The sequence below is a fragment of the Bos grunniens genome, chromosome 15 (assembly GCF_055505025.1).
Source record: "Bos grunniens cultivar Pamir isolate PY7600 chromosome 15, Bosgru_T2T1.0, whole genome shotgun sequence".
Taxonomy (NCBI): Eukaryota; Metazoa; Chordata; class Mammalia; order Artiodactyla; family Bovidae; genus Bos; species Bos grunniens.
In genome coordinates, this window is record NC_141179.1 from 34,424,205 (window position 1) to 34,451,573 (window position 27,369).

Genomic DNA, 27,369 nt, shown 5'->3' on the forward strand with positions numbered 1-27,369 from the left:
GATAAGTCAGGCTAAATATACCTTCATACTGTTACTAGTTGACAGCTCAGTGGGTTATTTTGTTTGTTTTATTTTTTACTTTCTACAGCATTGATTTCTTTGTTGCTTGAAATTTTATACCACAATTACTTTTGTATACAGGAAAAATTAAATTCAGAAAAAATTGAGGTGAGAAAATGTGCCTCCTCATCTGCACTTCATCTGTCTTAGACAGTGGATGGCCCAAGCAATCTTGGGTGTCTGCCCTGCCTCCTCACACTTACTTCTAAGACTTAACACATGGAATTTTTTTTATCCCATTTTGACTAGAGCCTAATTCTGGTTTGATCTCAGAACAACATGAGTTTCAATTTCTCACCTCCACTTCATTTAATAAATACTTGGAAGAGAACTCTGCAGTTTGGTGAAGCATTTCTAGTTCAAAGTTGTACTTCTAATGAGGAATTCTATGGTATATATCATTGAAATGAAAATGTTAGTCACTCAGCTGTGTCCGACTCTTTGAGACCCCATGGACTGTAGCCTGCCAGGCTACTCTGTCCATGGAATTCTCCAGGCAAGAATACTGGAGTGGGTAGCCATTCCCTTCTCCAGGGGATCTTCCTGACCCAGGGATCGAACCTGGGTCTCCCACGTTGGAGGCCAATTCTTTATGGCTTTATAATATGTAGAATTTCTAGTTACAGAGCTTCTACAACGAATGGTTCCCAATATGAGATATTTTACTTCCAAAAGAGTTACATTATTTTGTACCCATCACAATACTACCGGTTTAGGCAAGAATCATCAGTGGATGCTTAAAAGCACTGAGAGCACAATTTGGGAGGAACAGGATACTCAGGAAGTCTCAGAGAATAGCATCACAGGTTATTAAGTACAAAGAGAAAGGGAAATTTTTGATGTGGGCCTGTCTGGCAAATGATTCAACCTCACGTCACCAATAATGAGACCAAGACCTTCATCTCACCCTCACATCACCAATAATGAGACCAAGAGCGTCATCTGCCTCCTGCTGCCATCCACGAGAACACAGCATCCCATAGAATGTGTTCCTGTTAAAAACGTTTAATCTGAATGTAAAATGAGGAGACAGACCCATCCAAACTGAGGAACCTCATACAAAACAACTAGACCAAGAGCTTTGAGAAATGGAACATTTCCTGCCATATCAGTAAATGAGGATGCCACGGTCATCAGTGATTGCAGCCCACCAGTGAGCCACTGAGCCCTAAGGGCACGCAGGAAGGAGAATGCCTTCTGTCTAATAGCCATCACTCGACAGCCACTCCCTACAGTGAGCCCTAAGGAAAGGAAGCTCAGGTTGTGAAAACAGGATACTGGCCCTAGATAGATGAGGTGCATATGGAAGGAACAATTTCAGTGAGCCCAGACTCCTACATCTTCCTGTACATAGAAAATCACTAAATTCCTTAACTTGGGATATCTGGAGTGGATAACCATTCCATTCTCCAGGGAATCTTCCCAACCCAGTTATTGAACCTAGGTCTCCCGTATCACAGGAAGATTCTTCACCCTCTGAGTCACCAGGGAAGCCCCCGGTTTTCTTTAATTAACAATAACAATAATCATTTGACATTCAGACTACCTGCCCTTTGTTGCAAAACTTCTACATAACCTGGCTTCTCTCCCTCCACCACCAGCAGTTCTCTCAGGGTTACTTGAGATGCTACTTCCTGAGTTTAAGTCCTAAAAATTTCTGCTGAATAAAACATAACTCTCATGGCTATTTTTTGTTGACAGCTTCAAAACATCAATGTCATGAAAGGCATAAAGAAGCTGAGGAAATTTCCAGATTAAAAATGACCAGAGACATGACCACAAAATACATGATTCTAGACTGGATTTTGGACTTGAAAGAAAAAGCCGAAAGTACATTATTAGGACGATAGGAAAACTTTGAATACAGACTGTATATTGGATCACAGCCTTCTATCAATGAAAATTTCTTAAAGATGATCATTTCAATATGGCTACAGAGGAGAATGTCCTTGGGTTTTTAGAAAAATGCTTACATATTGCCAGAAAAAAAAAAAAGTGCTACATGACTATCCTCACTGATTTGTTTAAAACAATACAGAATAATACGAGCAAAAAGTGTAAACTCATTCAGTGTTACTTCAGCAACAATACATTGCCAATTACTGTTGTAGGCACTGGGGATACAAATGCAGCACAAACAAGCCAGATGTCTGCTTTCATCAACTTGTATTGATAGAAAGCTGTGATCCGATATACAGGAGGAGAGAAAAGCAACCACATAAGTAGTGTGAAATGGAGTATTTTCCTGCCATATCAGTAAACAAGGATGTTACAGCCATCAGTGATTTCAGACCTCCAAATGTGAGTTTCTGGGCCCAGAGGGCACCCAAAAGGGAGGACAATGCCTGCAATCCAGCAGCTGTCAGCTGCCGCCACTCCCTGTGGCAAGCGAGGAACTAAAGATGTAAGAAAATCAGGAAGCAAGATACCGGCCCCAGATAGGTGAGTTCATATGAAAGAAATGATTTCAGCAAGCCAGATGCTTGCATCTTTCCATACATAGAAAGATACACATTCCTTAACTTGAGATGTCTGGTTTTCCTCAATTAACAATACTCTTTGATTTTCAGACTGTCTGTCCCCCTTTGTTGCAGACTTCTGTGTAACCCAACTCCTTCCCCCACCTCCTTGGAGCAGTTTCTCAGGGCTACTTGAGATGCTGCTTCCTGGGCCTGAAGTCCTAAGAACGTTCCCACAACTCCCTATTTTCAGGTTGTGACTATATTTTTAGGTTGATGGTGGTAATGTGGTAGGCTACCTAGACACCCGCTTGAGAACTGAGACACTCATCCCACCCAGTTTCTGGTTCACACCATCACTTTCTGGTTCAATCCTTTGGGAATTACTCTTGCCTGCAGGGAATTGCCTGGTCCAAGGTTCTATCTCCCCAGCTGGAGGCAGCTCACATCCAGGGATGCATCTAAATGGAGCTACAGCAGCTTAAGACCACATCCCAGCTTAGGAGAACTCGGAAGAGCCATCCCAGCTTGGAGCTGCCTGGAACTGCTTCTCTCATACTCTTATAGGTCTTGTTTCTGAGATCACATCTGCATTAACCTCCTGCACTCAAACTGCTCTCTCGGGGTCTGTTTCCTGGAGAGCCTGACCCAGGATGCTAACCAAACTACTCTGCAGAATGTAAGCCTGAGAATACAAGTATGGAATGCGATAGGGCCAGGTAAGGACTAGGTGAAGGCAATGGCACCCCACTCCAGTACTCTTGCCTGGAAAATCCCATGGATAGAGGAGCCTGGTAGGCTGTAGTCCATGGGGTCGCTAAGAGTTGGACACGACTGAGCGACTTCCCTTTCCCTTTCCCTAAGGACCAGGTGGAGTCAGTCTCAGGTGGAGCCTTGCCCCAATCTGGTGACAAGAAACCATATTCCTGAAAACAAAACAAAACATAATTTTGCTCCAGTTATAACCTATCTAATCTTATGTCCCTTCCTGGCTTCTGCATCATTTTCAAATTAGAAATACTTGGCTAAAGTCACTGGGCTGTCTTTTCACTTCATTTTTAAGAATTTTTGCTTGGTTGGAAAGAGAAAGCCAGAGGCAGATTCTCAGATTCAAGCTTAAGGAACATACACAAAAAGCAAGTCTTCCTTGACCACCCTCCCCCACCCTCTCCTCCTCCTCTTACTATTTTTAAATAAGAGGACAAAGTAGGCTAGCTTTGGCAAGTGGTTATTGATAATGGGTCGGCAGAAGTACCACCCACCTACCCTCACTCTGTTTATGGCTTTCGATCTTAAAAAAAAAAGCCAATTAGGCATTGTGAGTGCTGAACTCTGGCAGGTCCCACTCTCTCCATCTCCATAATGACTGAGCCTGGGGCGCTGGAGAGGAACTGCAGAGTTACTTGTTTGGGAAGACATCCCTCTCCTTACGTAAGGTTATTACACCCTGTGACAGTTACAGGCAGAAGAAAACAACGGTGCTAATAACGGTGTGGTAGATTTGGTGCTCTGCGTCAGCACTGCTGGGTACGTTGCCTCTTGATACCACATTCACTTTGGTGGAAAGAAAGCCTAGATGTGCTGACCCACATGGGTTCTCAGTCCTCTAGCAGTGCTCTCCTCCACATTGATACTGAGATAAGTTTTCTTGTTGTTCAGTAACTCAGTCACGTCCAGCTCTTTGCAACCCCATGGACTGCAACATACCAGGCTTCCCAGTCCTTCACTATCTCCCAGAGTTTGCTCAAACTCATGTCCATTGAGTCACTGATGCCATCCAACCATCTCATTCTCTGTTGTCCCCTTTCCTCCTGCCCTCAATCCTTCCCAGCATCAGGGTCTTTTCCAGTGAGTCAGCTCTTTGCATCAGGTGGCCAGAGTACTGGAGCTTCAGCATCAATCCTTCCATGAATATTAAGCGTTGATCTCCTTCAGGATTGACTGGTTTGATCTCCTTGCTGTCCAGGGGTTTGGATGCTGGCAGCTACCTTTTTGATACATACCTGCAGAAAAGGGCAGCAGCATTTCAATTCAGTGTATTTGGAAGAATTAAGGCATCCCCATGGGCAAATTAGTATCTGTCACCTTCAGGTTGGTAATGGTTTTCCTCTAAGATGAGTATGGTAACTTGGGAACAGGAGGCTTGCCTGGAACCCCGGCCAGGTTTTCTGGGTGACAGATTCAAATTTCCCAGGAAAGCCATTCAGGCGCTCCTAGAGCCCATTCCCTTTTCTGCTGCATGAGCAAAGCGTCCCTGAAGTTCTTGATCATGAGGACAAGCTGAGGCTTAGAGGAGACCATTCTGGAAATGACTCTCCTGTGGGCACCGTAGTGTGTGTCTCTTGGGAGTTTAGGCAGCAGAGCTCCAGAATTAGACCCTCTGGAGGGGACATGGCTTTTTGCTGTCTTCTCAAGGAGCCGTTCAGGGTGGCTCTGTGTCCTCCATCAGAGTGGCTTAAAACTGGCCCTGGTTGTTCTTCATTTTGTCAGGATAGGAAAATAATGCAGTGAGATGATCTGAAATTGTTCTAAATATGGCTGCAAATCTCCTTAACTTTTTTTTTTTTTATATTTTCTATTTATTTGGCTGCATCAGGTCTTTGTTGTGACACAGGGGATCTTCAATCTTCTCTGGGGCAGGCGAAATCTTCTTGTTGCAGCAGCCAGAGTCTTTTTAGTTGTGGCACCTGGGATCTAGCTCCCCCACCAGAGATTAAACCCAGGCCCCCTGCATGGGGAGCACAAGGTCTTAACCACTGGACCGCTAGGGAATCTCCTAGTGTAGTTAAGTGAGAAACTCCAAATAGTTCGGACTCAGAGCACTGCAGGCATGATTGCAGGGATGTAGACACTGGGACATTTTCTCACTCTCTTTCAGTACACAAGAAATTCTCATCTGTTTGAGGCATATTAAAGTTTTGTCCAGTTTGAAGGCAGAGGCGGTGTTGAATGATTTTTTTAAATTGTGGTAAAAATACATAACATAAAATTTACCATTTTATCTATTTTTAAGTGTACACTAGTAAGCACATTCACACTGTTAGACAACCAGTTTCTAGAACTTTTTCATCTTGCAAAACAGAAGCTCTGTACCCATTAAGTAACAATTTCCCATTGCTCCCTCCCCTAGACTCTGGAAACCACCATTCTATTTTTTTGTCTATGAATTTGACTACTCTAGGTACCTCGTATAACTGGAATCATACAATACTTGTGTCTTTTTGTGACTGACTCATTTTACTTGGGGGCTTCCCAGGTTGCTCAGCGGTAAAGAATCCACCTGCCAACGCAGGAGACATGGGTTTGATCCCTGGGTCAGGAAGACCCCTGAAGCAGGAAGTGGCCACCTGCTTCTGTATCTGGGGTCGCAAGAGAGTCAGACATGACTCGGTGAGTAAACAACAGCAACACCCTTCATGCAGCACAACATCCTCAAGGGTCGTCCAGGCCATAGCATGGGACATATCATGATTTTTAAGTCTCTTCCCAAATGACTGAGTAGTGGAGGAGGTAGTACTGGTCACCTCAACAGCAGAACTCATGGTCTGAGATGGATCATAAGAGTTTGCTTTCCTCTAAGGGACAGAACCTCTCACCATAACGCTCATGTGCTTGGCCCTTGGATAACACCTGAATTATTAGAGGATGAATAGTCTTTGAATGCTTTCCTAGATTTACCTGGACAGGTGGCAAGGAAAATGCAGACCCACAGGTATCAATTTGATGGAAATCCAAAGGATAAGCAATTCCACTGACATTTTAATTATTCTCCATCTCCTCCTAGGGTAGAGAAGACTTTTGTCAAATCCAAAAAACTTCAAATGAGCATTGAGTTCAGGGTAGTGCCTGAAATAAGTTTAAATCTTCAAATCATAACAGATTTTTAAGATAATTTTATTTTTATTTATTCACTTCTGATTGCACTGGGTCTTTGTTGCTGTACGGGCTCTTCTCTAGTTGTGGTGGGTGGTGAGGGGTCAGGGGGTGGGTGTCGGGGAGCGGTGATGGCTACTCTCTAGCAGCAGGGCAAAGGCTTCTCATTATGATGGCTTCTCTTGTTGCAGAGCATGGGCTCTAGGGCTCACAGCCTTCTGTAGTTGCAGTGCTCAGACTCTAGAGCACAGGCTCAGTAATTGTGGTGCATGGGCTTCAGTTGCTCTGAGGCATGTGGGATCTTCCAGACAAGGGATGGAAACCGTGTGTCTGCATTGGCAGGCAGATTCTTTACCACGGAGCCCCCAGGGAAGCCCCTTTGTACATTTGCTTGAAATGTTTTGGTCAGTACCTCTCAAAGTCTTACTCGAGCCCTGTTGTCTGCAGAGATCTGCCCTCCTTTGACTTGCCTTAGTAAACTCCTCACTAGTTTGTGGATCTCCTGGGTGGGCTGTAAGGGCAGGAATCACACATTATGCTGCTTTTTTCCTCCTCCATCGTTCTCTTTTCAGGTGATAAACACGTTTCTTGTTAAATGACTGACTGACTGAATGGATAAATAATTAATACACATTGTAAACTGCCTTAACAGTGCATTGAGCCCACGAACTTGGGTTCAACAACACTAATAGGGCAGAAATATTACAAACAACAACAACCAGTCCCTCTCCCCTCAAAAAAAATCCTTGTAAATCTAGTGTATTTTCCACTTGGAGAGTCCAGACAACCTCAGCACTTTTTTATGCCTTACTGCATGCGTGCGTAGTTGCTCAGTCGTGTCCAGCTCTTTCCAACCCCATGGACTGTAGCCCACCAAGCTCCTCTGTCCATGGGATTCTTCAGACAAGAATACTGGAGTGAGTAGCCATTCCCTCTTCCAGGGGATCTTCCCGACCCAGGGATTGAACCCACGTCTCCTGTGTCTCCTGCACTGCAGGCGGATTCTTTACCTGCTGAGCCATCAGGGAAGCCGCTTTATGTCTATTAGTGCACATTTATTGTGGACTAATAATAGTTGTAGTTGTGGACTGCCACTGGGCAGGCACCATTCTAGAGGATGCTGCACCAAGAGTAGGCACAGAAATCTCCTGTCACCCCTCCAGCATGACCAAGAGCAATCAGCATCATGGTCCTCCTTTCAGTTTCCAGGATAAAGTCAGGGCCCTGGAAGAGAGGCCAAGACAGAGGAGAACGTGGGGGACAGGCAGGGAAGAGAGACGAGACTTAAGGAGAAGGGACTTTCAGGTGCTCAGTCACAGCCCACTGACGTAGTCTGTCCAGAAGAAAACCCATGAGAAAAGTTAGGAAACCTTTTGCAGGAAGCTCTGGGCGCCATATAGGCTAGTGATGGGTTGGCAGTGAGAGCTTCCTCTCTTTAGGATTGATAATCCCAGTTCCCTTCTCAAGTGTAGTGGACAGAATGGGGAGTGATGCCATGAGAAAAGCACTAGGCAGGGATTCAGAGGAGGGGTGATGTTAAGTTTAACTCATTTTGAAGAGTGACTTAGGGTGGGAGTTTGGGGGAGAATGGATGCATGTGTATGTATGGTTGAGTCCCTTTGCTGTTTGTCTGAAGCTATCACAACATTATTTGTCAATCAGCTATACCCCAATACGAAATAAGAAGTTTTTTGAAAAGAAAATATAAGCCAAAAAAAAAAAAAAAAGAGTATGCAGGCATTCAGGGCAGAAAATCTCAGGACTTCCTGGCAGTCCAGTGGGTCCAGTGGTTAGGACTTTGAGTTTCAAATGCAAGGTGCTCGGATTTGATCTCTGGCTGTAAGGACTAAGACCCCACATGCTTTGCCACCAAAGAAGGGAAAAAAAATCTTAATAGCAGGAGCAGCACTTAAGATTTAGTGATACAGTTTGTTTGATTTATTTTTGGTTAATTAATTTATTTGGCTGCACCGGGTCTCAGTTCCGGCATGCGGTATCTTCAGCCTTCATTGTGGCATATGGGATCTTCAGCTATGGGGATCTATAGCATGTGGGATCTAGTTCCCTGACCAGTGATTGAACCCGGGCCCCTGCATTGAGATTGGGAGTGTGGAGTCTTAGCCACTGGACCACCATGGAAGTCATTAGTGATACAGTTTTTAAAATTCCTCTGTAACAAATGACCCTGTGTAGGAAAAGCCTCACATCCCAGCAACAGCCAATCTTTTTAGGTTAAGGGCAAGGACGAGCTGAGCTGTGACTGCACTGTTTTATAATTCTCCCCTTACTCCCTCATTCTTCAAACACTGCACCACTACCCTCTTCCTACCTCCAGATCTAGCACATTTCCTCCTCCAAGCTTTACAGTGTGGGGTGGAAGAACCTCAGCTTTAGAATCAGCCCAAGCTGGGTCAGTATGCTGACCTTGGCATTTATATTTGTTTGTAACTTTGAGCAAATTATTTCACTTCTGCAGGTCTCATTTTTTCTTACCTGTAAACTGGGACTAATACAACTCACAGGCTTGCTGCCATAATGAAGTGAAATGTTGTTGTTTGGTCACTTGGTTGTCTCTGACTCTTTGCAACCCCATGGACTGCAGCACACCAGGCTTCCCTGTCCTGCACCATCTCCCAGAGTTTGCTCAAACTCATGTCCATTGAGTCGATGATGCCATCCAACCATCTCATCTTCTATTGCCCCTTTCTCCTCCTGCCCTCAATCTTTCTCAGCATCAGGGTCTTTTCCAATGAGTCAACTCTTCTCATCGGTGGCCAAAGTATTGTAGCTTCAGCTTCAGCATCAGTCCTTCCAAGGAATATTCAGGGTTGATTTCCTTTAGGATTGACTGGTTTGATCTTCTTGCTGTCCAAGGGACTCTCAAGAGTCTCCTTTAGCACTACAGTTTGAAAACATCAATTCTTCCGTGCTCTGCCTTCTTTATGGTCCAATTCTCATATCCTTACATGACGACTGGAAAAGTGAGATGGTGCATGTGGAAAATCTGGCTCTTAAAAAGCTACTGAAGGTATATGGCACAGGAAACGCCACTTGATACTTGTAATATCCTATATGGGAAAAGTATCTAAAAAAAGAGTGGGTATTTGTATGTGTACAAATATGTATATTTGATTCACTTTGCTGTACATCTGAAATGAACACAACATTGTAAATCAACTATACTCCAGTAAAAATTAAAAAAAAAGAAAATGGAAAAAAATGTCATTTGATATATGACTGTCCATACCTCCTACATTCCTGAAAAAGCAAACCAGGATAAATATCCTCTGTACACAGGAGGGACATACAGTCATGCCCCCGCTCAGAGCAATGCCACTCTGTGAGACTGAAATTTGCCGGAGACCAATTAACCAACCTTTAATTATCTTTTAAACATTTACTTGTTTTAATTTTTAAAATTAAAAAATTTTTAATTTTTATCAAAGTATAGTTGATGTACAATGCTGTGCCAATCTCTGTCATACAGCAAAGTGACCCAGTTTTACACATATATACACTCTTTTTTCAGACTACAAAGACTGGATATAGTTCCCTGTGCTATACAGTAGGATATTTATCCATTCTAAATGTAATAGTTTGTATCTACCAATCCCAAATTCCAGGTCCATCCCTCTTCCTGCCCGTGCCCCACTTGGCAACCATAAATCTGATTTCTCTGTCTGTGAGTCTGTTTCTGTTGTTGGTTTGTTTTATTTTTTTGCCATACCGTGTGGCTTGCGGGATCTTAGTTTCCTGACCAGGGAGGAAACCCAAGCCGCCTGCAGTGGAAGTGTGCAGTCTTGGCCACTGGACCACCAGGGAAATCCCCGTTTCTGTTTTGTACATTATTTACCTGCTTTTCTAAAAGATAAATTAGAATAGAAAGCCCAACACTATGCCAGTATATAAACATATATATATATATATATATATATATATACACACACATGGATATTGGGGTCAAATATAGATGTATTGATGAAACTGAATACAATATGGAGAGAAAAGAGTTTTATTTGAGCCAAACTGAAGACTATAGCCCAGCAGGCAACCTCTCAGATAACTCTGAGGAACTGCTCCAGAGAAGCATGGTTTTGGACACAGTTTCACATCTTGTTAGAACAAAGAACATCAAACAACTCAGTGATCCATCCCTTCTAGGTTTCTAAAAAAATAAAAATGTTCAGCATGTACACAGAGAGGCAGTACGGCTTTGGCACCTGGGAAGGGGGTCTTATCATCAAAGGAGCACCAGAGTGGGCGTCCGCAAAGGGAAGCATTTAATCTTTATTTTTAACACAGACATTTTTTACTTCTGGTCAATGTACCCTTTTCTTTAATAATTAAAGCAGATGTACAATATGTGTTTGTTAAGCCATAAACAAACTGATTTAGTTAGCACAAAACTCAAGTTAACTTATGTATAAATCAGAATGACTTTCTCATACCTCAATCTGTGAACATTTCTTTCATCAGATGGACATTTGAGGTTGAAGTAGTGCTGAAGTTTAATTAGAAATTAAGATGAGACTTCTCTGAAATGATCAGTGGTCCTTGGGTTCCCAGACTTAGTGTAAAAAATATGATTCTCTTAAAAGACATTGGATCAGCTTGCCCGCCTCCATCACCACCCCCTACCCCAATCCTTTCCATCCCACACATCACTGCCTATTCATCTTCCTCCTTGCTTCACCTTCTTCCTCTCCTGCTAAAAATCCTCAGTTCCGATGGGATACGCACCCAAGTTCCTCACCACAGCTAATGTTATATCATGGCACCTTACCAGATTCTCGATTTAACACACACAATCCTTCCTGCCAAAAACCCTTCTCCCTCTTCTCCTTTTATCTGTCATCAAAAGCTTCCTTGCTTGGTCACTTAACGGTGTTTCCATCAGGCGGCACCCTGAAACTCCTTTGCTACTGAAATCAAATGGGGATGAGTGTCCCTATCTTTGTGTTTGCATCTGGTCTCCCCAACTAAATAATAAATTTCTAAAGTGCAGAAATTTTTTCTGTTCTAGACATGCATTTGAATCCTCAGTGACTTGCATACTGTGTGTATAGCAGCGTTTTCTGACAATAAAAAGTAGATTTGTGTGCAGCTTTTTAAGAATCTCATCAATTACATATAAAGGTTCACGTGCACTGACATTTAACTCACACAAAGGAAGGGGAGAAAGGCAAGGATAGAATGTAACTGTGACCAGTATTTAGAGCCAAGAATCTCATCAGTGTATCCAGGGTTTGTCGAAAATCTGCTGTTACCGTGTGCTTGTCAGGATTCTTCTGTGATAGTGTAACAGTGCAGCAAACTTTCAGCAACACTGCAAGGGATACGGCCTACTTGGTTTTGCCCATAGTGAGTTACAGAACCTTGTCTGAAAGAATCCACCTTCACAGAGATATATAACTATATATATACACATATATATACACACATACATATATAGATATATATATATAGAACTCTCTCTATATATATATTTATATATCTATATCTGTATCTATTGGAGAAGGCAATGGCACCCCACTCCAGTACTCTTGCCTGGAAAATCCCATGGATGGAGGAGCTATATCTATATATATTTGTTGTTGTTTAGTTGCTAAGTTGTGTCCAACTCTTTTGCAACCCCATGGACTGTAGCCCATTGGGCTCCCCTGTCCATGGGATTTCCCAGGCAAGAATACTGTATACTGTAGTGGGTTGTCATTTCCTTCAACAGGAGATCTTTCTGATCCAGGGATCAAACACACATCTCCTGCATTACAGGCAGATTCTTTACCACTGAGCCACCAGAGACGCCCCGTGTATATATATACACACACACACACATATTTATATTATTTATATATATATAGTTTCGCTGGTAGCTCAGATGGTAAAGGATCTGCCTGCAATGTGGGAGACCCAGGTTCAATCTCTGGTTCAGGAAGATCCCCTGGAGAAGGAAATGGCAACCCACTCCAGTATGCTTGCCTGGAAAATTCCATGGACTGAGAAGACTGGTGGGCTACAGTCCATGGGGTCGCAAAGAGTCAGACTCAACTGAGCAACAAACACATACACAAACACACACACACATATATATGGACTGGATGAATTCCAGTTGAACTATTTCAAATCCTAAAAGATGATGCTGTGAAAGTGCTGCACTCAATACGCCAGCAAATTTGGAAAACTCAGCAGTGGCCACAGGACTGGAAAAGGTTAGTTTTCATTACAATTCCAAAGAAAGGCAATGCCAAAGAATGTTCAAACCACTGCACAACTGCACTCATCTCACACACTAGCAAAGTAATGTTCAAAATTCTCCAAGCCAGGCTTCAATGACACGTGAACCATGAACTTCCAGATGTTCAAGCTGGATTTAGAAAAGGCAGAGGAACCAGAGACCAAATTGCCAACATTTGCTGGATCATCAAACAGGCAAGAGAATTCCAGAAAAACATCTACTTCTGCTTTCTTGACTATGCCAAAGCCTTTGACTGTTGTGGATCACAACAAACAAACAAAGTGAAAAATTCTTCAACTGATGGGAATACGAGACCACCTGACCTGCCTCCCGAGATCTGTAAGCAGGTCAAGAAGCAACAGTTAGAACTGGACATGGAACAACAGAACTGGTTCCAAATTGGGAAAAGTGTACATCAAAGATGTATATTGTAATCCTGCTTATTTAACTTAAATGCAGAGTACATCATGAGAAATGCTGGGCTGGATGAAGCACAAGCTGGAATCAAGATTGCCAGGAGAAATATCAATAACCTCAGATACGCGGATGACACTACCCTTATGGCAGAAAGTGAAGAACTAAAGAACCTCTTGATGAAAGTGAAAGGAGAGAGTGAAAAAGTTGGCTTAAAACTCAACATTCAAAAAACTAAGATCATGGCATCTGGTCCCATCACTTCATAGCAAATAGATGGGGAAACAATGGAAACAGTGACAAACTTTATTTTCTTGGGCTCCAAATCACTGCACATGGTGACTGCAGCCGTGAAATTAAAAGATGCTTGCTCCTTGGAAGAAAAACTATGACCAACATAGACAGCATATTAAAAAGTACAGACATTACTTTGCAAACAGTTCAGTTCAGTCACTCAGTCGTGTCCGACTCTTTGTGATCCCATGGACTGCAGCATGCCAGACCTCCATATCCATCAACAACTCCTGGAGCTTGCTCAAACTCATGTCCATTGAGTCACTGATGCTGTCCAACCATCTCATCCTCTGTCGTCCCCTTCTCCTCCTGCCTTCAGTCTTTCCCAGCATCAGGGTCTTTTCCAATGAGTCAGTTCTTCGCATCATGTGGCCAAAGTATTGGAATTTCAGCTTTATCATCAGTCCTTCCAATGAATATTCAGGACTAATTTCCCTTAGGATGGACTGGTTGGATCTCCTTGCAGTCCAAAGGACTCTCAAGAGTATTCTCCAACACCACAGTTCAAAAGCATCAATTCCTTGGTGTTCAGCTTTCTTTATAGTCCAACTCTCACATCCATACATGACTACTGGCAAAATCATAGCTTTGACTAGAAGGACCTTTGTTGGCAAAGTAATGTCTCTGCTTTTTAATATCCTGTCTAGGTTGGTCATAACTTTTCTTCTAAGGACCAAGTGTCTTTTAATTTCTTTTATATTCTTATTTTCATACAAAGTCTTCAAAGTCCTATGTATTTTTTCCACTCACAGCCAGTGGGTGCTAGAGCCAGCTCACACACTTTGTCAACAAAGGTCCATTAAGTCAAAGCTATGGTTTTTCCAGTAGTCATGTGAGAGTTGGACTATAAAGAAAACTGAGTGCTGAAGAATTGATACTTTTGAACTGTGGTGTTGGAGAAGACTCTTGAGAGACCCTTGGACTGCAAGGAGATCCAACCAGTCCATCCTAAAGGAAATCAGTCCTGAATATTCATTGGAAGGACTGATGCTGAAGCTGAAACTCCAATACTTTGGCCACCTGATGCAAAGAACTGACTCATTGGAAAAGACCCTGATGCTGGGAAAGATTGAAGGCAGGAGGAGAAAGGGATGACAGAGGGTGAGATGGTTGGACAGCATCAGTGACTCAATGGACATGAGTTTGAGCAAGCTCCAGGAGTTGGTGATGGACAGGGAAGCCTGGTGTGCTGCGGTTCATGGGGTCATGGGGAGTTCAACACGACTGAGCAGTTGAACTGAACTGATGGACTGGATGAAAAGAAAGAAAGGAGCTGACCCACACCTTGAGATGAGAATTCTATATGATTTTCTTTATAACTAATTTAGTTATAAATAGATGCAACTGTAAATACTAGAATGTGCAAAAGGTTCTGAAATCGAATTCCAGTTCCTCTATTCTGAGGACATGGTGAGGCTCAGTGTGGTCCAGGGAGCCACTTTGGCTGGATTTGTTCTCTTTGCTGGCTTGCTTTTCCAAGTTCTCTTGGCATTATTCTGTGGTTTCCTGTCATTCTTTTTTGGGGCTGCAGCTTCTCTTTTTCGAGATGTAACTAGTATATTCTGAATCCCGGATGTGCAGGGGATCTGAACCTATATGGTTGGTCACCAGGGTTGATCAAGCTAATTTGACTGACAGGCAGGCATCCCATCGTCCTTTGCCACTGCACACACCTCCTTCCTGACACTATGACAATATTCAAGATGATCGTCCTTTAGAAAATGGCTGTTCAGTTATAGGTTCTTAATCTTGGCTCCTTAAATTCTACATATTCATTTTAAATATAATCTATGTCTGCAAAGGCTTTAACTTCCAGCCACTGTGGTTAGCAAGATATCAGCTACCTACTTTGCTGGTTATCCCAGAAAAGGATTTTTTCTGTAACCTGAGTCTTACTTCATATCTTAGATCTTAACAATCTTCAGGATAATTTTCATTATGTTGCCAAAACTCAGCCTCTGTTCACCATTGCCAATAGAAACATGGAGACAGAGTTTTGGGTGAAGTAAAGAGTAGCTTTTTTTGCTTTGCCAGGCAAATGGGGCTAGAGCAGGCTAGTGCCCTCAAGACTGTGTGACCTACCCTGGAGGGGGTAGCGTGGAGTTTTAGAATGTTCAAGGAGCAGGGCGTGATCAGCTCGTGGACAGTTCTCAGATTGCTCGGCATCAAGGTGAGATTTCAAGCATTGTCAACCTTCTGGTTTCAGCCAGTCTAGGGTCTATGTCCTTGTGGTTGGTAGTTTTCATCTGCAAGGGGTCTGCCTCTTGTAAACATAACTTAGGAATGTGTGTCAGGCCTTTCCCTATATTTTTCAGGGAATTGGGAGTTTGGTGATTCTGCTATGTGGCAGAATTATAGTCTAAACTGTTACCAGCTCCCCAGCCCAACAGCTATTCTTTGTTTCAACATCTTCACATTTCCCAATCATTAACTCTCAAGTCAACCTTTTACTTCAAAAGACAACAACACAGGGGCTTGTAGGTGGTTTCCATTATTTTCCTTGCCATCATGATAGGCATGGGAGAAAAAGATATTTTTCTCTCTTTGACAAGATATTTTTCTCTCACCCATAGCTTGCTGTTGTTGTTCAGTCACTAAGTCATATCCGACTCTGCAGCCCCATGAACTGTAGCACGTCAGGCTCCTCTGTCCTCCACTATCTCCCAGAGTTTGCTCAAATTCATGTTTAATTGAGTTGGTGATGCTATCTAACCATCTCATCCTCTGCTTCCCCCTTCTCCTTCTGCCTTCAATCTTTCCCAGTATCAGGGTCTTTTCCAATGAGTCAGCTCTTCGCATTAGGTGGCCAAAGTATTGGAGCTTCAGCTCCATGTGTAGCTTACCTTCTGAAAAATGCTTCCCCTTTTGGTGCATTCTGATCCCTGTGGCTCCCCTCCCCCTCATTTTCTAGGTCAGATCTTCTTTAATCCCCACAAACTTAGCACTAAATCCAGTCTCCTGACAGTAAGAGATCAGAGCTGTAACTGCCTCATGTGGGCTCCAATAGCACAATCTCATACATACAGAACTAACAAGGGAAATTCAGAATCAAATCAAATAAAGGCAACTAAGTACTAAATTGGACTTCCCTGGTGGCTCAGACGGTTAAGCGTCTGTCTACAATGTGGGAGACCCGGGTTCGATCCCTGGGTCGGGAAGTTCCCTGGAGAAGGAAATGGCAATCCACTGCAGTACTCTTGCCTGGAAAAATCTCATGGACAGAGGAGCCTGGTAGGCTACAGTCCATGGGGTTGCAAAAAGCTGGACACGACTGAGCGATCTTCACTGTATTCACCGTAAGTACTAAATTATAGGGAACAGACGCTGCTCTAGGAACAGGAAGACAAGAGAAAATTATAAGAGCTGAAGTAATGGGGAAATTTTTCAAAAAGAGTGGACTTAGGAACTTATTCAAAAGATACACTGGCAAAACTATGAAAAAACATAGGTGTCCTACAAAATACATGCTATTGGCACCACAAAGACTAGACACAGATAACATGGTAGGCTGAAGAGCCTGCGGATCAGGTACGGATGAAATAGCAACTGCTAAAATAGAATTAAAACTGTATGTTCAGCTTTGGAATGATTCTCAGTGAAGACTTCACTGCAAACCGCAAGAGTCAGCAGAGTGTATGTAAAATACAAATAGAGGCTTCCCTGGTGGCTCGGATGGTAACGAATCTGCCCGCAATGCAGGAGACTCAGGTTCAATCCCTGGGTTGGGAAGATCCAGGTAACATACACTAACTTTTATTTAAAAAAGGGTGGATAATACAAGTATACATATCTGCTTATATTTAAAATAAAAAACGATGGAAGGACAAACAAGCAAGTAAAAAGTAATGTGTAACCTTAGGGTGATGGAGGAGACAGGAATAAAAACTAGATTTCTCTGAATGTCCCTATATTAGTGACTGATTGCTACATAATAGATGATTCCCAAAATGCAGTGGATTAAAACAGCAATAAATTTTTATTATCTCACATGAGTCTGGAGAGTCAGGAAGCCAGGAGAGACGTAGCTGGCTGGTTCTGGCTCTGAGTATCTCATGTGATTGCAGTCAAGACGTTGGCCTGTGTTTCAGTCACCCAAGGCTTGCCTGGGTGAGAGAATCCCTCTGTACAGTGGTTCTCCCACATGGTTGTTGGCAGGAGGCCTCTGTTCCTCACCACAAGGATCTCCTCTCTCCACAGGCTGCCTGAGCATCCTCCTGATATGACAACTGGCTTCCTCCAGCACAAACTATCCAGAAAGAGCAGAGGGAAACCACCATACCTTTTGTGGCTGAGTCTTGGGAGTCACATACAGCTATTTGGGTCTTATTTCATTTGTTAGAAGCAAGATACTGAATCTAACCTACACTCAAAGGGAGGGAATTAGGATCCATCTTTGCAAGTGTGTGTTAAAAAGTTTGTGTACATATTTAAAATCATCAAAGTATCTAATCTTATACATTTGAGTTTGGATTCTATATATGTATATATATAATGTCTTTTATAATTATGCAAGTAAATTGAGCAACATTAAATAAGAAAACTACAATTCCTAAACATTCAGAGCAAACAAACCTAAATATATATCAAGTTGACGGTTTAAACACAGAGATAGTAATTACTTCAATTATTTTAAAACAGAATAATTTGACTATACAGTCCCAGAAGAATATATCAAAAGGATAAAAAGAATTATAAAGAAATCTTTAGCTGTAATTGTAATATTATTATTCTTAAACTATCAAGCATATTTCAGAATGTATATTATCCATATATATTTCACTAGTATATACACTATTAGTGTCATTCCGAAACTATTGTTTGTGTGTCTATACCAGGATACATCAAACAAATAGTTATGTTAATATATTTAGAATCCAAACCTTTGAGCAGACGAGGAGAGATAAAAATATAAAACTGAATGAGTCCAATGGAAAATTCTATAACCTTAAATTTGACTTGAATAATTAATAAGATCTTACATTATATTTTCTTTTAAAAAAACATATTTCTTTGCTCTGTGCACTGAAAAGGTCTAGAAGTCATGAATAACCACAAAATAATGAATATCTCTACACCTAGACTGTGTTCTCCAAATAGAATTTCCAACAAGGGAAATCATGCCTCCTTGTATGACTGATTTTGAGGCTGAGACAGGAAACATCAGTGAGAACCTTGAAACACTGTTGAACTGGAAGGCAAAGCTGTCATAGACCACAGGGATTGTGTCAGAAAAATCCAGCAGCCATTTCAATAATCTCCCACTGGCCAAATATGGGATAAGTGAACATAAATAGCAATAATAATTATAGTAGTAATAACTACTACAGTGTCACATTGAATATATTAAAATCCCTGAGTTCAAAATGATACTTTAAAAAGGAAATAAATATAACTAAGTTATCCCCTTTGGAAGATCGAGGAACCAGAACTAATTACTGTGAAAACTGTTAAAGAAGAAAACTGAAGGGAAAGAAATAAGTATTCATTCTGCTTTTCCTGTTTAGATGGCAGCTTAGGAATTCCAGCTAAAATGATTTGAGCCAAAGAAATGCTACAGCTAGAATATCACCACTTTGCAATCCCTGATGAAAAATGGATCCAATTTGGAGCTAGAGATTAAAGTTCACAGACAGGGCAGTTTGAAAGAGACGATGGATGTAAACTGCAGGACATCTGGACCAAACAGGAGTCCAGGAAGGTGGATGGATATCCAGAAGTGTTCTTATCTCTGCCTTTGCTGGCACGGTGTCCTGCAGAAGCAGGGCCTTTGTCATGGGCGCCCCCCCCCCCCCCACACACACCCAAGCGGTAGAGCCGCTGAAAGAGTGCTGGATGGGCTGGTGGAGCAATTGCAAGTGTGGCTGCCATCTCCCAGTGATGTGGGGAGCCCACAGCCATGTCATGTGCGTGCAGTACAACCAGACGACTGCTTCACCTCTCTCTGCACCCAACTATCTCACTGTGGCCCCTCCTAACCACAAACACACAGAAAAAGGGAATTCTCAAAAATCTAGTCCCTCCTGGCTGTGCCAACATGTTGCAAAACTACCAGAAACATTAGTGGTTGCTAAAACCAGGAGGTGAGAAACTGATGGGGAGCCATGTAATAATGGCACACCCTAAATCCACTGATGAAAGTTAACATCATAAAAATAGAAACACCACAGGTCTCATGCCTCCTGTTGTGATGCATCAGGAAGTACTCAACCTGACCACAAAATAGTCTTACCAAAAAATCAAACTCAAATCTGATCTAGCCTCAGGACCCAACTGTCACCAGCAAAGTCCATTCACAAATCCTGGGAAGTAAAAATAAAATCTGGGTAATTAAATAAAGCAAGCCAGATGGTGCGGTGGTAAAGTCCGCCTATCAATACAGGTGACACAACGGAAGTGGGTTTGATCCCTGGGTTGGGATGATTCCCCTGGAGGAAGAAATGGCAAACCACTCCAGTATCCTTGCCTGGAGAATTCCATGGACAGAGGAGCCTGGTGGGCTACAGTCTGGGGGGTTGTAAAGAATTGGACATGACTGAACATGCATTCCCGAATAAAATAAAGTCTAACCTTTTCTTTCCCTGTGTGTTTGGTCTAGTTCCCCGTGTTTACAGGGTGCTGTCAGAGGTCTCACACCTGGCACTTCAAACCAGAGTTCCTTGTAGAAAATGGCGGCATGGACACCAACACCTCAGGTGGACCAGCCCTGCGCAGAAGTTGTCCACAGACACTCACGATGGCGGCTGTGAGCCCTGTGCAGAGACGCTGCACCCGCGCTGTCATGTGAAGCGTGAGCGGCACACCTGTGCCCGCCCCTCCCGGAGCTCCGCCCCTCAGCCCTCTAAAGCGGCTCCGCCCACCACCTGTCTGGGAGGTGTGTGCGCTAGAGCATAAGCTCATACCTCTCCCTTCTCAAAAAATAAATCTTTCCTCTGCTTCTGAATTGAACTCAGCATTTGCTCATTTCGTGTCTCACTTTGGTAATTCTAGAGATATTTCAAAACTCTTCATTACTATTAAATTTATTATGGTGACCCGTGAGAGTGATCTTTGATAGAACTATTAAAATTGTTTTGTGGTGCAACAAATCATGTTCACATAACACAGAAATTTTTCTTTTTTTTTTGGTCACTTCATGCAGCATGCAGGATTTTAATTCCCTGACCAGGGATCGAACCCTCATCCCCTGCATTGGAAGTCCAGAGTCTTAACCACTGGACCACCATGGAAGTCTCAACACGGCAAACTTTATTAATAAATGTCATGTGCGTTCTGCCTGCTCCACACATTGGCCCGCTTTTTGGGCCTCCCTATCCCCTGAGGCAAAACAATACTGAACTAGACCAATCAAGTGTTCAAATGAAAGGAAGAGTTGCACTTCTTTCACTTTAAATCAAAAATCTGGAAATGATTAAACTTAATGAGGAAGACATGTCGAAAGCTGAAGTAGGCCTAAAGCTAGGCCTATTGCCCCAGATGGTTAGTCAAGCTGTGAATGCAGAAGAAAAGTTCTTTAAGGAAATTTAAAGTGCCTCTGCAGTGAACACATGAATGATATATTGACATACATCATTGACATAATGAAAAAATGACAACTATAGTACTGATTTGCAGAAAGTTTCAGTGGTCTGTATAGAAGATCAAACTAGTCACAACTGTCCCTTGAACCAAAGCCTCATCCAGAACAAGCAAGGCTCTGCTGCTGCTGCTGCTACTGTTGCTAAGTCGCTTCGGTCATGTCCGACCCTGTGTGACCCCATAGATGGCAGCCCACCAGGCTCCCCCGTCCCTGGGATTCTCCAGGCAAGAACACTGGAGTGGGTTGCCATTTCCTTCTCCGATGCAGGAAAGTGAAAAGTGAAAGTGAAGTCACTCAGTCGTGTCCGACTCTTAGCAATCCCATGGACTGCAGCCCACCAGGCTCCTCGGTCCATGGGATTTTCCAGGCAAGAGTACTGGAGTGGGGTGCCATTGCCTTCTCTGAAGCAAGGCTCTAATGCTTTTTAATTCTACGAAGACTGAGAGAGGTAAAGAAGCTTCAGAAGAAAAGTTTGAAGCCAGCAAAGCTTGGTTCAAAGGTTTAAATAAAAAAACCACCTCCATAACATAAACATGCAAGGTGAAGTAGAAAGTGCTGATGTAGAAGCTGCAGCAAGTTATCCAGAAGATTTAGCCAAGATAATTGATGAGGGTAGCTACACTACTTAACAGATTTTCAGTGTAGACAAACGGTCTTCTGTTGGAATAAGATGCTCTCTAGGACTTTCACAGCTACAGAGAAGTCAATGCCTGGCTTCAAAGTGGCAAAGGACAGCAGACTCTCTTGTTCAGGGCTAACGCAGATCGCAACTTTAAGTTGAAGCCAGTGCTCATTTACCATTCTGAAAATCCTAGAGCTCTTAAGAATTACCCTAAATCTACTCTGCCTGTGCTCTATAAATAGAGCAACAAAGCCTGGATGACACCACATCTGTTTACAAGATGGTTTACTGAATATTTTAAGTAAGTCCACTGTTGAGAGCTGCTGCTCAGAAAAGAAGATTCCTGACAAAATATTACTGCTCTTTGACAATGTATGTGATCATCCAAGAGCTCTGATGGGAGGATGTACAATAAGATTAATGTTGTTTTCATGCCTGGTAACACGACATCCATTCTACAGCCTGTAGATCACGGGGTAATTTCAGTTTTCAAGTATCATTATTTAAGAAATAAATTTCAAGAGATTAAGATGGCAGAGGAATAGGTGGACCTGGAGTACATCTCTCTCCACTGATACATCAGGAATACACCTTCAGACACAGAAGTGCATGCAGAATATCAGCTGAGAGCAGACAGGAGTACCTGACCAGTGGAAAAGAATATATAGGCCCACGCAAAACTCAGTAGGACAAAGGAACTAGGGGGAAAAACAGGACTGTTAGTAGGACTGGATCTGCTCTCGCCGGGTAGGGGAACTGAAGTAGGAGTCTAATCCCCACATCGGGGCAATTGTCTGAGTCAGAGGAGAAACATTTAAGGCTGAGAGTGAAACAGCTGAGCTTTGGCAGCCAAAATGGAATGAGAATCAGAAACAGCCATACATACCCTGGACAGGGACACAGGTCCCCTGGAAGGTACAGCGGCTGGGAGCTGGAGTTTAGGGATTGTGGAGCAATACCAGGGTGCAGGCTGCTGTTGACTGCAGAGAGATGGATCAAGGGGATATGAGGGAAGAGATTGTGGTGGGAAATGCCTGTGGAAGAAAGCCAGGCAGCCATGGAAGCAAGGCAATACTACTGAGTCACAGATAGGGTGTGGAGCCATCACCATAGCCTCTCTCCCTCGACATGCCAGCATCGGCAGCTGAACAATAGAGAGGCTGGCCTATCAAACGCCTGATGCACTGAACTACAGAGCATGACCCCACCCAGGGTGCCCCTGTAAGTGCCTGACATGCAGATCTACAGAGTAGGACCCTAGCCAGGGGGGCCCCCTCTATGTGCCTGACACATGGAACAACAGAGAAGGACCCCAGGCAAAGGAGCCCTCTAAGTGCCTAAATGGGTGGAGCTATGGAGAAAGACTGGCCAAAGAGGCCTTCTGATCACCAGCTACAAGAGGCTTGAAAAAAGACTCTGGTAAGGGCATAACTCCTGCGGCAGAGGCAGTCCATGTCCCTGCACACCTGGTGCCACCAGAGTCCCTGCAAACCAAGCAGCTGCACCACCTTCACGCTCAACTCTCACTGAGTCAGAGCTGCCACAGGCCAAAAAAAATCTTGCATCTATGCGTGCAGGGTCACTGAGGAAAAAAATCAAAGATGACATAAACAGGTGGAGAGATATTTCATGTTTCTGGGTAGGAAGAATCAATATTGTGAAAATGAGTGTACTACCAAATGCAATCTACAGATTCAATGCAATCCCTATCAAATTACCAATGGCATTTTTCACAGAACTAGAACAAAAAATTTCACAATTCATATGGAAACACAAAAGACACTGAGTAGCCAAAGCAGTCTTGAGAAAAAAAAAGTGGAGCTGGAGGACTCAACCTTCCTGACATCAGATTATACTACAAAGCTACAGTCATCAAAACAGTGTGGTAGTGGCACAAAAACAGAAATATAGACCAATGGAACAAGATACAAAGCCCAGAAATAAACACATGCACCTATGGGTACCTTATTTTTGACAAAGGAGGCAAGAATATGGGGCAAAGACAGCCTCTTCAATAAACGGTGCTGGGAAAACTGGACAGCTACATGTAAAAGAATGAAATTAGATCACTTCCTAACACAGGAGAAGGGGATGACAGAGGATGAGATGGCTGGATGGCATCACTGCCTCAGTGGACGTGAGTCTCAGTGAACTCTGGGAATTGGTGATGGACAGGGAGGCCTGGCGTGCTGCGATTCATGGGGTCGCAAAGAGTCAGACACGACTGAGCGACTGAACTGAACACCATACACAAAGGTAAACTCAAAATGGATTAAAGACCTAAATATAAGACAAGAAATTATAAAGCTCTTAGAGGGAAACATAGGCAGAACACTCAATGACATAAACCAAAGCGAGATCATCTATGACCCACCTCCTAGAGTAACGGAAATAAAAACAAAAGTAAATAAGTGGGACCTGATTAAACTTAAAAGCTTTTGCACAGCAAAGGAAACTATAAGCAAGGTAAAAGACAACCCTTAGAATGGGAGAAAATAATAGCAAATGAAACAACTGACAAAGGATTAATTTCCAAAATATACAAGCAGCTAATGCAACTCAATACCAGAAGAACAAAAAACCCAATCAAAAAGTGAGAAAAAGACCTAAACAGACACTTCTCCAAAGAAGAAATACAGATGGCTAACAAACACATGAAAAGATGCTCAACATCACTCATTACTAGAGAAATGCAAATCAAGGCTACCATGAGATATCACCTCAAACCAGTCAGAATGGCCATCATCAAAAAGTCTACAAACAATAAATGCTGGAGAGGGTGGAGAAAAGGCAATGTTCTTGCACGGTTGGTGGGAATGTAAATTGATACAGCCACTATGGAAGACGATATGGAGATTCCTTAAAAAACTGGGAATAAAACCACCATATGACCCAGCAATCCCACTCCTAGTCATATACTCTAAGGAAACCAAAATTGAAAAAGACACGTGTATCCCACTGTTCATTGCAGCACTATTTACAATAGCTAGGACATGGGAGCAACCTAGATATTCATTGACAGATGAGTGGATAAAGAAGTTATGGTACATATACAAATGGAATAATACTCAGCTACAAAAAGGAATGAATTTGAGTCAGTTCTGACGAGGGCGATGAACCTAGAACCTATTATACAGAGTGAAGTGAGTCAGAAAGTGGAAGATAAATATTGTATTCTAACACACATATATGCAGTATTTATTTATTTACAGGTACAAGTATTACAAGTATTTATTTATTTACAGGTACTGAAGTATTTATTTACAGGTACAAGTATTACAAATACTTGTAATAAATAAATTACAAGTATTTATTTATTTACAGGTACTGAAGAATTTATTTACAGGGCAGCAAGGTAGAAACAGACATAGAGAATAGACCTATGGACATGGGGAGAGGGGAGGAGAGGGTGAGATGGATGGAAAGAGTAACATGGAAACTTACATTATAATCTGTAAAATAGATAAGCCAACAGAAATTTGCTGTATGGCTCAGGAAACTCAAACAGGTCCTCTGTATCAACCTAGAGGGGTGGGATGGGGAGGGAGATGGGAGGGAAATTCAAAAGGGAGGGGATATATGTATACCTATGGCTGATTCATGTTGAGCTTTGACAAAAAACAACAAAATTATGTAAAGCAATTATCTTTCAATAAAAAGAAATAAAAGAAATAAACTTCATAAGGCTATTGCTGCCTTAGGTAGTGATTTCTTAGATAGATTTCAGCTCAGTTCAGTCTCTCAGTCGTGTCCAACTCTTTGTCACACCATGGATGCAGCATGCCAGACCTCCCTGTCCATCACCAACTCCCAGAGCTTACTCAAACTCATGCCCATTGAGTCAGTGATGCCATCCAACCATCTCATCCTCTGTCGTCCCCTTCACTCTTTCCCAGCATCAGGTCTTTTCCAGTGAGTCAGTTCTTCACATCAGGTGGCCAAAGTATTGGAGTTTCAGCTTCAACATCAGTCCTTCCAATAAATATTCAGGACTGATTTCCTTTAGGATAGACTGGTTGGATCTCCTTGCAGTCTAAGGAACTCTCAAATCTTCTCCAACATCATAGTTCAAAAGCATTAATTCTTTGGCACTCAGCTTTCTTTATAGTCCAACTCTCACATCCATACAAGACTACTGGAAAAACCATAGCCTTGACTAGATGGACCTTTGTTGGCAAAGTAATGTCTCTGCTTTTCAATATGCTATCTAGGTTGGTCATAACTTTTCTCCCAAGGAGTAAGCGTCTTTTAATTTCATGGCTGCAATCACCATCTGCAGTGATTTTGGAGCCCCCCAAAATAAAGTCTACCACTGTTCTCCATCTCTTTGCCATGAAGTGATGGGACTGGATGCCATGATCTTTGTTTTCTGAATGTTGAGCTTTAAGCCAACATTTTCACTCTCCTCTTTCACTTTCATCAAGAGGCTCTTTAGTCCTTCTTCACTTTCTGCCATAAGGGTGCTGACATCTGCATATCTGAGGTTATTGATATTTCTCCCAGCAATCTTGATTCCAGCTTGTGCTTCCTCCAGCCCAGCTTTTCTCATGATGCACTCTGCATATAAGTTAAATAAGCAGGGTGACAATATACAGCCTTGACGTACTCCTTTTCCTATTTGGAACCAGTCTGTTGTTCCATGTCCAGTTCTGTTGCTTCCTGATCTGCATACAGATTTCTCAAGAGGCAGGTCAAATGGTCTGGTATTCCCATCTCTTTCAGAATTTTCCACAGTTTATTGTGATCCACCCAGTCAAAGGCTTTGGCATAGTCCAGAAAGCAGAAATAGATGTTTTTCTGGATCTCTCTTGCTTTTTTGATGATCCATTGGATGTTGGCAATTTGATCTCTGGTTCCTCTGCCTTTTCTAAAACCAGCTTGAACATCTGGAAGTTTACAGTTCACATACTGTTGAAGCCTGGATTGGAGAATTCTGAGCATTACTTTGCTAGCATGTGAGATGAGTGCAATTGTGCTGTAGTTTGAACATTCTTTGGCATTGCCTTTCTTTGGGATTGGAATGAAAACTGACCTTTTCCACCTGTGGCCACTGCTGAGTTTTCCAAATTTGCTGGCATATTGAGTGCAGCACTTTCACAGCATCATCTCTTAGGATGGATAGATCTGGGCAAAGTAAATCAAAAACCTTTTGGAAAGGATTCACCATTTTAAATGCCATGAAGAACACTCATGATTCTCGAGATGAGGTCAAAATATCAACATCAAGAAGAATTTGGAAGAAGTGGATTCTAACTCTCATGGGTGACTTTGAAGGGTTCAAGACGTCAGTGGAGAAAGTAACTGCAGATGTGACAGAAATAGTAAGCTAACTAGAATCAGAAGTGGAGCCTGAAGATGTGAATGAATTGCTGTCATCTCATGATCAAACTTTCATGGATGAGCAGTTGTTTCTTATGGATGAGCAGGGAAAGTGGTTTCTTGAGATGGAAGCTACTCCTGGTAAGGATGCTCTGAAGATGGTTGAAATGACATCTGAAGGTTTTGAATATTACCTAAACTTAATTGATACAGCAGCAGCAGGGTTTGAGAAGACTGATTCCACTTTTGAAAAAAGTTTTGCTTTTTGATAGCATTTTACCCATGCTATCAAACAGCACTGCATGCCACAGAGAAATCATTCATGAAAGGAGGTGTCAGTTGATATGACTAATTTCACTGTTGCCTTAATTAAAGAAATTGCCACAGCCACCCCAACCTTCAGCAACCTCCACCCTGATTGGTCAGCGCCATCAGCATCAAGGCAAGACCCTCCACCAGCTAAAAGATTACTGCTTGCTGAAGGCTCAGGTGACAGTTAACGTTTTTTAGCAACAAG

General features: G+C 42.6%; 1 long non-coding RNA gene across 1 annotated transcript in view; it reads left to right on the plus strand.

The window, feature by feature from the left end:
- LOC147357637 (uncharacterized) overlaps positions 1-20,280 on the plus strand; it is a 39,972-nt gene extending 19,692 nt beyond the window's left edge. The window contains exon 4 of the long non-coding RNA XR_015142004.1: positions 19,931-20,280. This is a non-coding gene — a long non-coding RNA (uncharacterized LOC147357637). The remainder of the gene's footprint in view (positions 1-19,930) is intronic.
- The last annotated feature ends 7,089 nt before the right edge of the window (positions 20,281-27,369 follow it).